An 11,423-nucleotide genomic window follows, 5' to 3' on the forward strand; every position below is an offset into this window, starting at 1 on the left:
AAAATCGGTGCTCTATGATAATCCAAAACGCAAAAGGCTGTGACTCTCTCCGAATGAATCGCCAAGAAGTACAGCTAAGCTAGGTTTACACCGCAAAAAGGCGCTTTTATGCGTTTGGTTCAGTTTTCGCGGGGTCGTTCATTTTGAAGTGCTGAAACCTTTATTGTGAACAGTTGGCTCGAGTAAATCAATTTTTAACTGAAAAGTGCTCAGCGATTGTCAAGAGAAAACGCTTTACTCTGCAACAAGGTAATGCAAGACCGCACAGCCCAAGACGAACCCTGAAGAAACTTAATGAATTGGGGTGGGAGGTTCTGCCTCACACGCCATACTCGACCGATACTGCGTCATCGGAGTTCCATTTATTCCGATCGCTACATTTTCTAAGTGGCAAAAAATCTGAAAATGTCGATGATGTGCAAAATGCCATCATCAGATATTGTGCTCAGAACGAATTTATTATTATCGATCCAGCATTGAAAATTTGCATACTAGATGTAGGAAGGTTGTTGATAACAAGGGTAATTACATCACTGATCAAAAAAATCTTGCGAACAATTGATCTGTTTGAATTTAATGTAGAAAAACGATATTACTGTCCGGTACACCTAACAGAGGCATTTAACCACTCGGTGCACTGACCTCTGGTATCAATGACCTCGCTGTTGGAAGGCAGTTTTGTCATGCTCGCATCGTGGATAGTGTGTTTATTGAAGCTCTTCTGAATATTCGCCGTAAGATTTTCTACGGTATTGTAACAGGACGTTTGAACTGGTCCCAGCAACATCACATTTAACGCGGGCCAGCTCACAGATCTATTGTTACTAATTGTGTCTACGGTATGAGAGAACCACCTGCGCCGAAACGAAACATTCCTCTTCATGGTTCATCCCTGTTCGAAAATATTTCCCTGTGCAGTCTTCCAACAGCGGGAACACCGCTACAGACTCCCACTAAGGACGTGCATCTCCGAGAGCTCTGTGAGACTTTTCTGGTGCTGCGCCTTCGTACTGCAACTCTTCGAGGAACCCGTAGACCATTACGAAATAACCGTTTGTGGTGATGAGTCGCGCGCCGGATCACGTGTAGGAGCGAGCAGCGTCAAGCAGATCAGGTAAAGAAAATGAAGAAAAAGAACTTTAGGAAAATGTTCCATAGACCATTCCCCGTTCCTGTTCGATAGATGAGCCCTCTCATCCGATCACCCCCGACACGATGGGTAGACAAGCGAAATCCCAACGAGAGGGAAGGTCAACGAGTCTGTACAAGCTGTCGGCTGCTCGTACGTTCCCACCAACACGGCTCATTCACCTTGACATTGAGAAGCAGAAGTTCTCAGCACTGGGAAAGAAAAAGTTCTTCTCCCTTTTTTCCCCAAACTGACAATGGTATTCCCACGACAACGCGCCAGAAATTTCCAGCTGTTCGTTGCAAGACGCATTACAGCTGATGTCTTTACAAGAGTATCCTGCTCCTTTGTTTCTTTAATGTATTAAAAAAACAAACCTTGTACTTTCAAATATTTTTAAGCTTTAATTTTTACCATCTGAATGGCTGATAACACGTTTATTACACTTGTAGTACTCTCTGCTTCCCCTATTAGGGCACGGGTGAAAATGGGTTTTGAAGCTAATGTGAAATTAGAGAAAAAAAAATGGCCGTGTGCGAGTAGGACTTGCGCATTTTTTATTTACTTACTAAAACATGACTACAACTGATATTTATGTTTTCCTGCAGTAGTGTTGTTCTGTTACGCTTTTGACGGATAATGAATGCAATATATGTTCTGGTGGCAGAAAGGTATTTTCACGTGATGTAATTACAGTTTACCAATTTTCAGATATTTTTCCTTTACTGGTATTGTGAAACCTTGCTTCTTGCCAAACTCCATGTTTCTACGTCAACGCGAAGTTCTCTGTATGTTTCAAAGCGTACGTCTGCGAGTTTCAAAGTATGACATAAACGGCCGTATCTTTTGAATGCACTGAACTAGAAGCTTAAATTTTTTTAAACCGCCAAGGGACCATAGCTCTTAGTACAAGTAAAATTGAATTTGATACACTAACCTTCCCAAAAGAAAAAGGTGTCTTAACAGACGGACGGAGAAACATACACCACGAAAAAAGAATTTTTTTTTCGTTTTTCATCCGTCTGGATAATTACAAACTAACAATTTTCGGATTGTTTCTTTTACTTGCACATTGAAATCTTGCTTCTTTCCAAATTTCATGGCTCTAGATCAAAGGGGAGTACACTATAGCTTTTAATGAATGGGTTTCCGAGTATCAAAATACGTTACATAAATGGCCGTATATTCTGAGTGAATTGACATAACATGGAACTTGATGCCTCTATCCGTGCCTGAGAAAAAGGGTTCTTAACAGCAGACAACGAAACTATCTGTAAGCGTTCCGTTTTGCAGACTGAGGCACGAGACCCTAAAACTTATGCAGCAAATAAAATCTCCCTATTTTTCTGTTTCAATGAAAAGCCGAACCGAATGAAATGAATGTAACTCATTCACAACCAAAGAAAAAAAAAGACAAGGGATATATGTATTCAGTGTCATTCACGACTGCAAAAAACAGAAGTGAGGGGGAGCTAGAAAATAAAGTATTAGAGTAATACCCGAAAGATTTTTATACAACGAAGTGTGAGCTTCGTGATTGTGCAACGAAAGTAATCGTTACAACTGTAAGAGTCAAGGTGAAAGTTAAACTGCTGACTTTTATCTGAAATGTAGACAAAACCTGTCATCTATTTTAAGAAACTATGGGAAACATGACTGTGAACTCGACTCAAACAAGGAAAAAGTTACCTGTCGCATTCTCAGCTCAAATTGTAAGCTACGATGTTTAGTAACGCATCACTTATGAGGAGAAGGCTGGAGCTGTTCTCCAGGATAAAAATTATTGCGCAATTTCTGGAAGTGATATGGAATAAAAGAATAGCTATTGCAGGAACTGTAACTGACGACAGTGACAACCTACCCAACTAGACGGTGAACCTGCACTTCGGGGTCTCCCAAACAACGATGCCGTACGTTCTGTCCTTCAATTATTAAATGCATTGCAAATTGTTACGAATAATGTGTAACATCTTGTGGCCTACGTTACCTATATATTCTGCAAGCCACCGAACAGCGCACGGCCGCGGATACATCGTACAAATAGCACCGACTTCTTGTCTTATTCCATTCGCGTATAGAGCGAGGAAAAACTGACTTCAGTAACGCCTCTGTAAGCTTCCTAATCTCTCATCTTATTGTCATGGTCCCTACGTGGAGTGTACGATGCCGACAGTGTAATGTCTACATCAACCTCGACACACATACTCTGCAAACACTCTGCAAACCAATGCGACGTGCATGGCAGAGGTATGTCTCATTGTACCAGTTATTAACAATTCTTCCCGTTCCATGCACGTATGGAGCGTGGGTAGCATGACTGCTTAAACGTCTATACGTGTTCTCCTTTTAGTCTCGATTTATCTTTCGTGCGGGAACTGTATGTAGGGGACTAATATCTGTAGATTCTTGACCAGTACTGGTTCCTCGCACTTTCTAATGAGGCTTTCTCGGAAGATTTCATTCTATCTTCAAGAGTTTGCCAGTACAGTCTCTTCAGCATCTCTGTGACACACTTTCGTGAGTCACAAACCTTTGACAACTAGGGCTGTTCTTTGTATATGTTTAATATCCCCTGCTAGTCCTATATGGTACGGGTCCCACATACCTGAGCAGTATTCTAGGATGGGTCACATTAGCGTTTATTAAGCAATCCCATTTGTAGACCGACTGCATTTTCCTAGTGTTCTACCAACAGACCGAAGTCTGCCGCCTACTTTGTCTACGAGTAAGCCTATGTGATCATTCTATTTCATATCCCCACAAATTGTTATACCCACGTATCTGTACGAGTTGACCCACTTCGGTTGTGATTCATTAATATCACAGTCAAAGAATAATATATTTTTCCTTTTGTGGAGTCCACATTTTTAAATTTCTGAATGTTTTAAGCATGTTGACAATCGGCGCACCACTTCTAAAATCTTATCATAGTCTGAGTATTGTCCAGCTGTCTTCGGGCAGTACTTCGCTGCAACTGCATCATCTGCGAAAAGTCTGTGGTTACTATTGTCTGCAAAGTCATTATGTACACTGCTGGAAAAAGATAACACTCTCAAGAGTTAGGTCATTTTATTGACAGTGTGTGTACTTTGCGGACGTCCAGAAACTTGTCTGCATTGTTGGCTTTTACGATAACAAATACAGACCAAATGAAATACACATGTCACGGTAAAGGATGTCCGAACTGTCATCAGTACACACAGCCACCGCCGCCGCCCCTCCCCCCCCTTTCCATCCCTCTTGCGGCAATGCAGGCGTGTATTCTCGCATGCAAATAATCGTAAAGGTGCCGAATAGCATTCTGAGATATATTGTCCCAAGCATCGCAAACCTTTTGTTCCAATTCTTTAATGGTTCTTGCACGCCGTGGAGAATTAGTAAGTTCCCGTTTTATCGTGTCCCATACGTGTCCAATTGGCGAGAGATCTAGTGATCTTCCTGCCAGGGCATATGTTGTACACCAAGAAGAGCACGTTGCGTTGCAGTAGCCATTTGTGTACGTGCATTGTCACGCTGAAAAAGCACACCACCTGCATGTCCAAGAAATAGCTGTAGCACGGTCAGTGGTTACTTTACCCTGCAAAAACATTAACTGTGACCGATGGATGTAACTGAAGCGTGCCCCCTCCCCCGCCCCCACATACACACCTTCAAATCTGGAATGGGACCTGCGCGTCGGGCCGAATGTACTCTGGAATAGACAGCTCACCAGATCTGCACCATACGCTTGTACGTCCACCACTCGCAGATGTAACCTCAGTACCTGCTCTCATCACTGATATTCCACTCTCCACTCGTCTCTTTCACGACACCAGAGTAGCTATGCTTGGTGGTGTCGTGGTGTCAGTGGTTCCATAGTTAGAGATATACGTGATCTTAATCCTGCTGCAAGCATACCTACGATGCGACCCCGTGCCCTACAATGAATGTTGTTAACACTGTTCACGTCTAAATTCAGCAAAGAAATTGCCTACAGAATCGAAACAGGCCTTCTGAACGCCATTTGATCGCCGGCGACCGTGACAGATGAATTACTAACAATACGACTGCTCAGTGCATGTTTCCACTGAACACGGTCTTTGAGGGTGCTGGTACTTTTTTCTGGCAGTGTTCAACGTGAACAGCAAATTGGGGGAAAACCTGAAGTTCCTTCTACACCTGCCGATGACAGTCTAGACGGCGAGTTTCTAGCGCTTGTCTTCGTGCTTCTCATACCATATCTTGGCCAGCAACGTTGCCGGATCTCTTCTGAATTGAGAACGTTTGGAGCGTTATGGGCAGGGTCCTCTAACCAGTTCGGGATTTTGAAGATCCAATGCGTCAGTTTGACACAATTTGGCACGATATCCCTCAGGACGACATCAAACAACAATATCAGTCAATGCCAAGCCGAATAACTGCTTGCATAAGAGCCAGAGGCGGACCAAAGCGTTAGTGACTTGCTTAACATGTCAATTTCTCTCTTAGATCATACAGTTTTTCTGAAATAGTAATCATTTGTTTGTCTGTACATGTGCATCACATCTGCCGATTTACGTGCCATTCTGATAGTTCTTTCGTGGTGCGTCGCTGTTTCTGTTTTTCAGACCTGGCAAGTGCAGGTTTCCACCGGCCGTCTCTGCTAGTGCTACGAAAGCGACAGCTGTTTGTCGTGGCAAATCGCTGGTGGTTATCTCGGAAGGGAGGATTTCACCGACTGTCATCACCACTAGTGTTCCTCTCACTTATCGAAGACGTAGCAACTAAAATACTGATTTAAAACAAATACGAGGGGGGACCCAAAAGAAACCGGATTGTCATAAAAAATTTATTGATGACCTTTTTACAACATTACTTCAGTCACCTTCAAAATACTCTTCATTACATGCGATGCACTTGTCAAGTTTCTTTTCCCACTGTTGGAAGATTGTTTGGAACTCTTCAAGTTTGATATTGTCCAGTGCCCTTTGCGAAGCTGTTTTTACCGCCTCCACATAATCATAACCCACCTCTTTTAGCGTTTTTTTCATTCGTGGAAATATGAAAAAGTCGCACGGGGCTAGGTCCGGCGAATACGGAGCGTGGGGAACGACAGACCACCTCTGAGATGCCAAATAGTGGGTCACTCGTAAGGCCGTGTGTGCTGGAGCGTTGTCGTGATGCAGAAACCAGTCACCTGATCACCAAAGTTCCGGGCGTTTCCTCCTCACATCCTCTCGCAGACGCCTTGAAACATTCAAGTAAAAGTGCTGGTTAACAGTCTGGCCAGGGGGTACGAATTCCCGATGCACAATTCCACGAACATCAAAAAAGACAATGATCATCGTCTTCACATTTGACCTCACTTGCCTTGTTTTTTTTTGGTCTGGGAGAGTTGGGAGTCCTCCACTGGTTTGACGCTTGCTTGGTTTCTGGGTCATACCCGTAACACCAGCTCTCATCCCCTGTAATGACTTTGTTCAAGAAGTTTTGATCACGTGCAATCTCTGTTTTCTAGTCCTGACACACATTCATGCGGATGGTTTTTTGCTCCTGTGTGAGAAGGCGCGGAACAAATTTAGCAGCAACACGTCTCATGTGCAAATCCTCACTCAAAATCCACTCGCACGAGCTCCAACTGATTCCTGTCTCTGCTGAAATTCGGTCGATCGTTTGGCGACGATCCTCGTTAATCTTTTAGCGGACCTTTTCAATGTTCTCATTTCGCGATGTGAAGGGCGTCCAGAACGCGCTTGGTCTTCAACACACATCTCACCACGTTTCTAGGCGCTCAGTCCGGAGCCGCGCGACTGCTACGGTCGCAGGTTCGAATCCTGCCTCGGGCATGGATGTGTGTGATGCCCTTAGGTTAGTTAGGTTTAAGTAGTTCTAAGTTCTAGGGGACTGATGACCATAGATGTTAAGTCCCATAGTGCTCAGAGCCATTTGAACCATTTTCACCACGTTTAAAGCGCCCAAACCACTCGAAAACCTGTGTGCGGCTCATAGCGTCCTCCTGGAAAGCTTCCTGAAGCATTTGGAGTGTCTCCGTTGCAGTTTTTTAAGCAGGAAACAAAATTTCACACACACTCTTTGTCCTATTAAAGTTGTCGTAACGACTTCGCAGAGGTAACCCGCCAACAGTCAGAGAAGCACAATACCGCACTTGCACGTTCAGCTCTACACTGACGCCGTCTGCACAGCTGTTTCATGAAGGTCTCTACTAACACCATCTAGCACGTGAGAACCCTGCACTACGTCTACGAATGGCAGCGCCCTCGGAGTCTGGTTTCTTTTGGGTCCCCCCTCGTATATGCTAGCTGGTAATATAAAACTCCGCCCGAGCGGGCCATGTAGGCCCAACGGTACTGATCGACCGCGGTGCCATCCTCAGCCCACAGGCGTCACTGGATGCGGAGGGACATGTGGTCAGCACACCGTTCTCCCGACCGTATGTCAGTTTACGAGATCGTAGCTGTAATACGAGTGACGGTAATTTGCTTTGTACATACATTTTTAACACAGTAAGCAGCTGGGTGTTGTGGATCGATGTGGTACCCAAAGAAAAACACACTTTTGGCGTGCTACGAAGCCGCTCATGAACGCCTTCTGGCCTTACATCGTCTCCCTGTGTGCTGAGGCAGTTACGTCACAACCGAGACGTCTAGCGCAGAGTAGGAAAGGAAGTAAAGGAGCCGTCCGGGACGACGGCAGAGAGCAAAGTTTGGCGAGCAGGGCGCGGCGCGGCGCTGTGCAAGGAGACAGGACGGGGGACAGGGAGCCGGGAGCGGGATACGGCGGCGGGGTCACGCCAGCCAGCGGCGGAGCTGATTTATCGGCAAACCTGGCTGCTGCTGCAGGCTGCCGCCGCCTCCTCCCAGCTGCAGCCCCGCCTCTGCCGTGAGCCAGGGGGCGCAACGTCACATCACACTGAGCAGGTCGCCTCAAGTGCCCATTTACATGGTTCGTGAGGCTAACAAGGGACCATCAGGCCTGTTAATTGAGAATTCTGATAAGTCTCAGGTATGTTCTGAGCGGACCTGTACACAGCACCTTCACAGTGGCTTTTCGTGTGACGGTTCCTGGTTTCCGATAAAATCCACATATTGCGACCAAACGATAGTAACACAGAGGCTAAGATTCACGGCTAGTGCGCTAGCATTACGGGTTGAAATCCTGTGTGTACCACTTTTTTAGGGTTCCTTACCTCAGTCGGTATCACTCTGTTGTTGCCCGTCCGTGTGTCTGTCTGTCGGAAGGTAGGAGACGAGGTACTGGCAGAAGTAACGCTGTGAGGACAGGGCGTGAGTCGTGCTTGGGTAGCTCAAGCGGTAGAGCATTTGCCCGCGAAAGGCAAAGGTTCCAGCTTCGAGTCTCGGTCCAGCACACAGTTTTAAACTGCAAGGAAGTTTCAGGTCTATGGTAACTTGGCGGTGTGAAAAACTGAAGCTTCTAACAAGTAAGCCAATGTAACCAGTGTCTGCGTGTGTTTGTTTCACTTTCAAGCATGAAACGCCATATCTACGAGCAGCACTCGCTCCTGGATATATCTGATGATGGATAAATTACGAAATGCGTGATATGAACAATAAAGTCATTCCTTACCTTATGTCTGACTTTTCATTGCGACCCATGGTAAAAATGTCAGAATACAAAATCCAGAGCACTTCGCTTAAATTATGCCCTAGCGCTGTTGGAGCTATGACACTAACTATCGTTTTTGCTGCGTAGACATTCGCCCTTGCTGGATAAAGACACCGACTCAGGAATTTTCAGAGATTCCGTTCTATATGTAATACTGGAAAAAACGTAGGACTTGCTGAAAAAAAAAACTTTTACAGAAAACCACGACATGGCAGTTCCTTGCGTGATCGTAGGATATAAGATATTTTGGCTGATGGAAAATTTAATGAGACCCTATGGCGTAAAACGTGGCAACGGCCTTGCCGCAGTGGATACACTGGTTCCCATGAGATCACCGAAGTTAAGCGCTGTTGGGCGTGGCCGGCACTTGGATGGGTGACCATCCAGTCGCCATGCGCTGTTGCTATTTTTCGGGGTGCACTCAGCCTCGTGATGCCAATTGAGGAGCTACTCGACCGAATAGTAGCGTCTCTGGTCACAGAAAGCCATCATAACGACCGGGAGAGCGGTGTGCTGACCCCACGCCCCTCCTATCCACATCCTCCTCGGAGGATGACACGGCGGTCGGACGGTCCCGGAAGGCCACTCGTGGCCTGAAGACGGAGTGCTTATGGCGTAAAACAGCTGACTTAATGAACTAACTATTATTTAGCTATAACTAACTTCCGAGCCCTGGAACACAAGAATCGAGAGGAAGTGACGGTGGAGAGCGGCAGGAGTAACTGAGTCCTTAGGGTCATGAGAAAGGTCCAGACGAATCTGCGGCCTGGCCATATTTAAGCTCTTACGGGGCGTGATGGTAACAGAAACATCCCCCACAATGCCACAAGCGAGTAATGCCCTTGACTGTGCAGAGGATGCTGTTTTTATCAAGACCAACCCAGAGCGCATTTTGGACAAGCCTTCCACCTCCTCAAACTTGTCTCCAAATGCTCTACAAAAAAATTGAGGCTTCATGGACATGAAAGATTCCCCATCAACTCTCGTACATAGAAGATACCGGGGCGAATAAGCTTCACTGCCATCCTTAGCCTGGCGTTCCTCCCATGGTGTGGCCAGGCAGGGAACGACTTGGGGTCATATTTCTTAGCATTGAAGTTAGACTTTGCCCGCTTAGGGACTGCTGGCGGCGGACCACCAGCAAGAGATGAGGTACTACACTTCATGGCGTGTCATCCGCCCTGACGCCACCCACTCCGACCAGGGGCCCTCCCCACAGGCACCACCTAGCCACAGCAAAGACCACCTGGCAGGATGGCCATTGCCGGGAGTCCCGATGCCCCAGGGTGACGGGCGTCAACTGCTTGGCATACGTGGGAAGTTAACGGCGCAGGCATCTGCAGAGCCATCCCTGTGTTGTCAGGAGTCTACAACCAACAGGGCACATGGCGGCCCCACCACAACGGACAGGCTACCATGCTGGATATGAGGTGCAACGAAGTCCGTGGTCATCGTCGGCACGGAAATTGACACTGCATAGTGCATGGTGGAAAACGCACCCAGGAAGGTGGCCTCGCCCAAGAGATGGAGAATGGGCTGCACTGCAAAGCGACGACGAGAAAGTGGGCTAAAGATTTCAATGCATGATGGACACGATGCACCACGTAAGGTGCTCTTCCCCAGTTGGCTCGCTCTTCGGGAAAATTTTGAAAAATGGAGATCAAACCCTAAAGGGGACCATCACATAAAGGCCGAAACGTGTGAAACTCCTTTTAGTCGCCTCTTACGACAGGCAGGAATACCTCGGGCCTATTCTAACCCCTGGACCTGCAGAGGGGGTGCAGGCAGACTCTGCTTTCATCGCTGAAGAGCACAGTGCGCCTTTCCATCTTCCAAGTGATCCTCTGGCGGCACCAGTCGAGCTGTTCACGTCGATGCTGTGGCCCGAGTGGAAGACGGGCTAGAAGTGTGCATTTCCGTGGTCCCACTGTTAATAACTGGTTCGCGATAGTTCGTGTTGACACGTCTGGCTTCTGTGCTGTTGTAGCAGTATCATCTGCCACTACTGCCTTTCCAGTACGATGATTCTGCCGAGCCTCTGTGCAGCCTGGACGCGCAGAAACTCGTCTACAGTAGTGAGAATGTTGACGTGACCACTGATACCAGCATCATTGCACAGGTGACATAGCAAGTCCAACTAGTGTGCCGATTCTCTGAAAGGACCATCCTGCCACTCGCAAATTCACGGACCGATCCCTTTCAAACCCACTCAGTTGGCTGTAGAAAGCACGAGTGCGTCTCTGTGGCATGGTTGCCTGCTTGCTTCACACGTTAGCAACACGCTGGGCCTTCTGTCTGTGAGCTTTCCCTATGAAAGTGCAGACACAGATTGTGCTCTGGTAGCTATGCCGCTACGCTATTTGTTAGCGGACGACGCTGAAACCAATATCAGAACATCCACCGTGGCCCAGGCGACATATGCCGTCATTGGATCAAAATCGACGTCGTCTTTCCAGGCATATTAATTTTTTCCGGCAGTGTATGAATTTATATTTGTATCAAGCTGTTGGCAGAAAGGGTCAATAAACTCAATCGAAATGTAACAAAAAACCTGTTTCCTCAAGGTCTGCACGTGATACATACAACTCGACGACACCGTGTAAGAAGCATTCGAGGCCAGACGAGAGGTCACTGTCAGCAAGTGCGTGGCAACTACAAGGAGGGGCTTATGTAAGGGAGCAGTGCGCCAGCC

General features: G+C 46.8%; 1 pseudogene; it reads left to right on the forward strand.

The window, feature by feature from the left end:
- Positions 1-9,020: 9,020 nt before the first annotated feature.
- Positions 9,021-9,137, forward strand: LOC126459148 (5S ribosomal RNA; annotated as a pseudogene).
- Positions 9,138-11,423: the final 2,286 nt, after the last annotated feature.

This window comes from Schistocerca serialis, chromosome 2 (assembly GCF_023864345.2).
Source record: "Schistocerca serialis cubense isolate TAMUIC-IGC-003099 chromosome 2, iqSchSeri2.2, whole genome shotgun sequence".
Lineage (NCBI taxonomy): Eukaryota > Metazoa > Arthropoda > Insecta > Orthoptera > Acrididae > Schistocerca > Schistocerca serialis.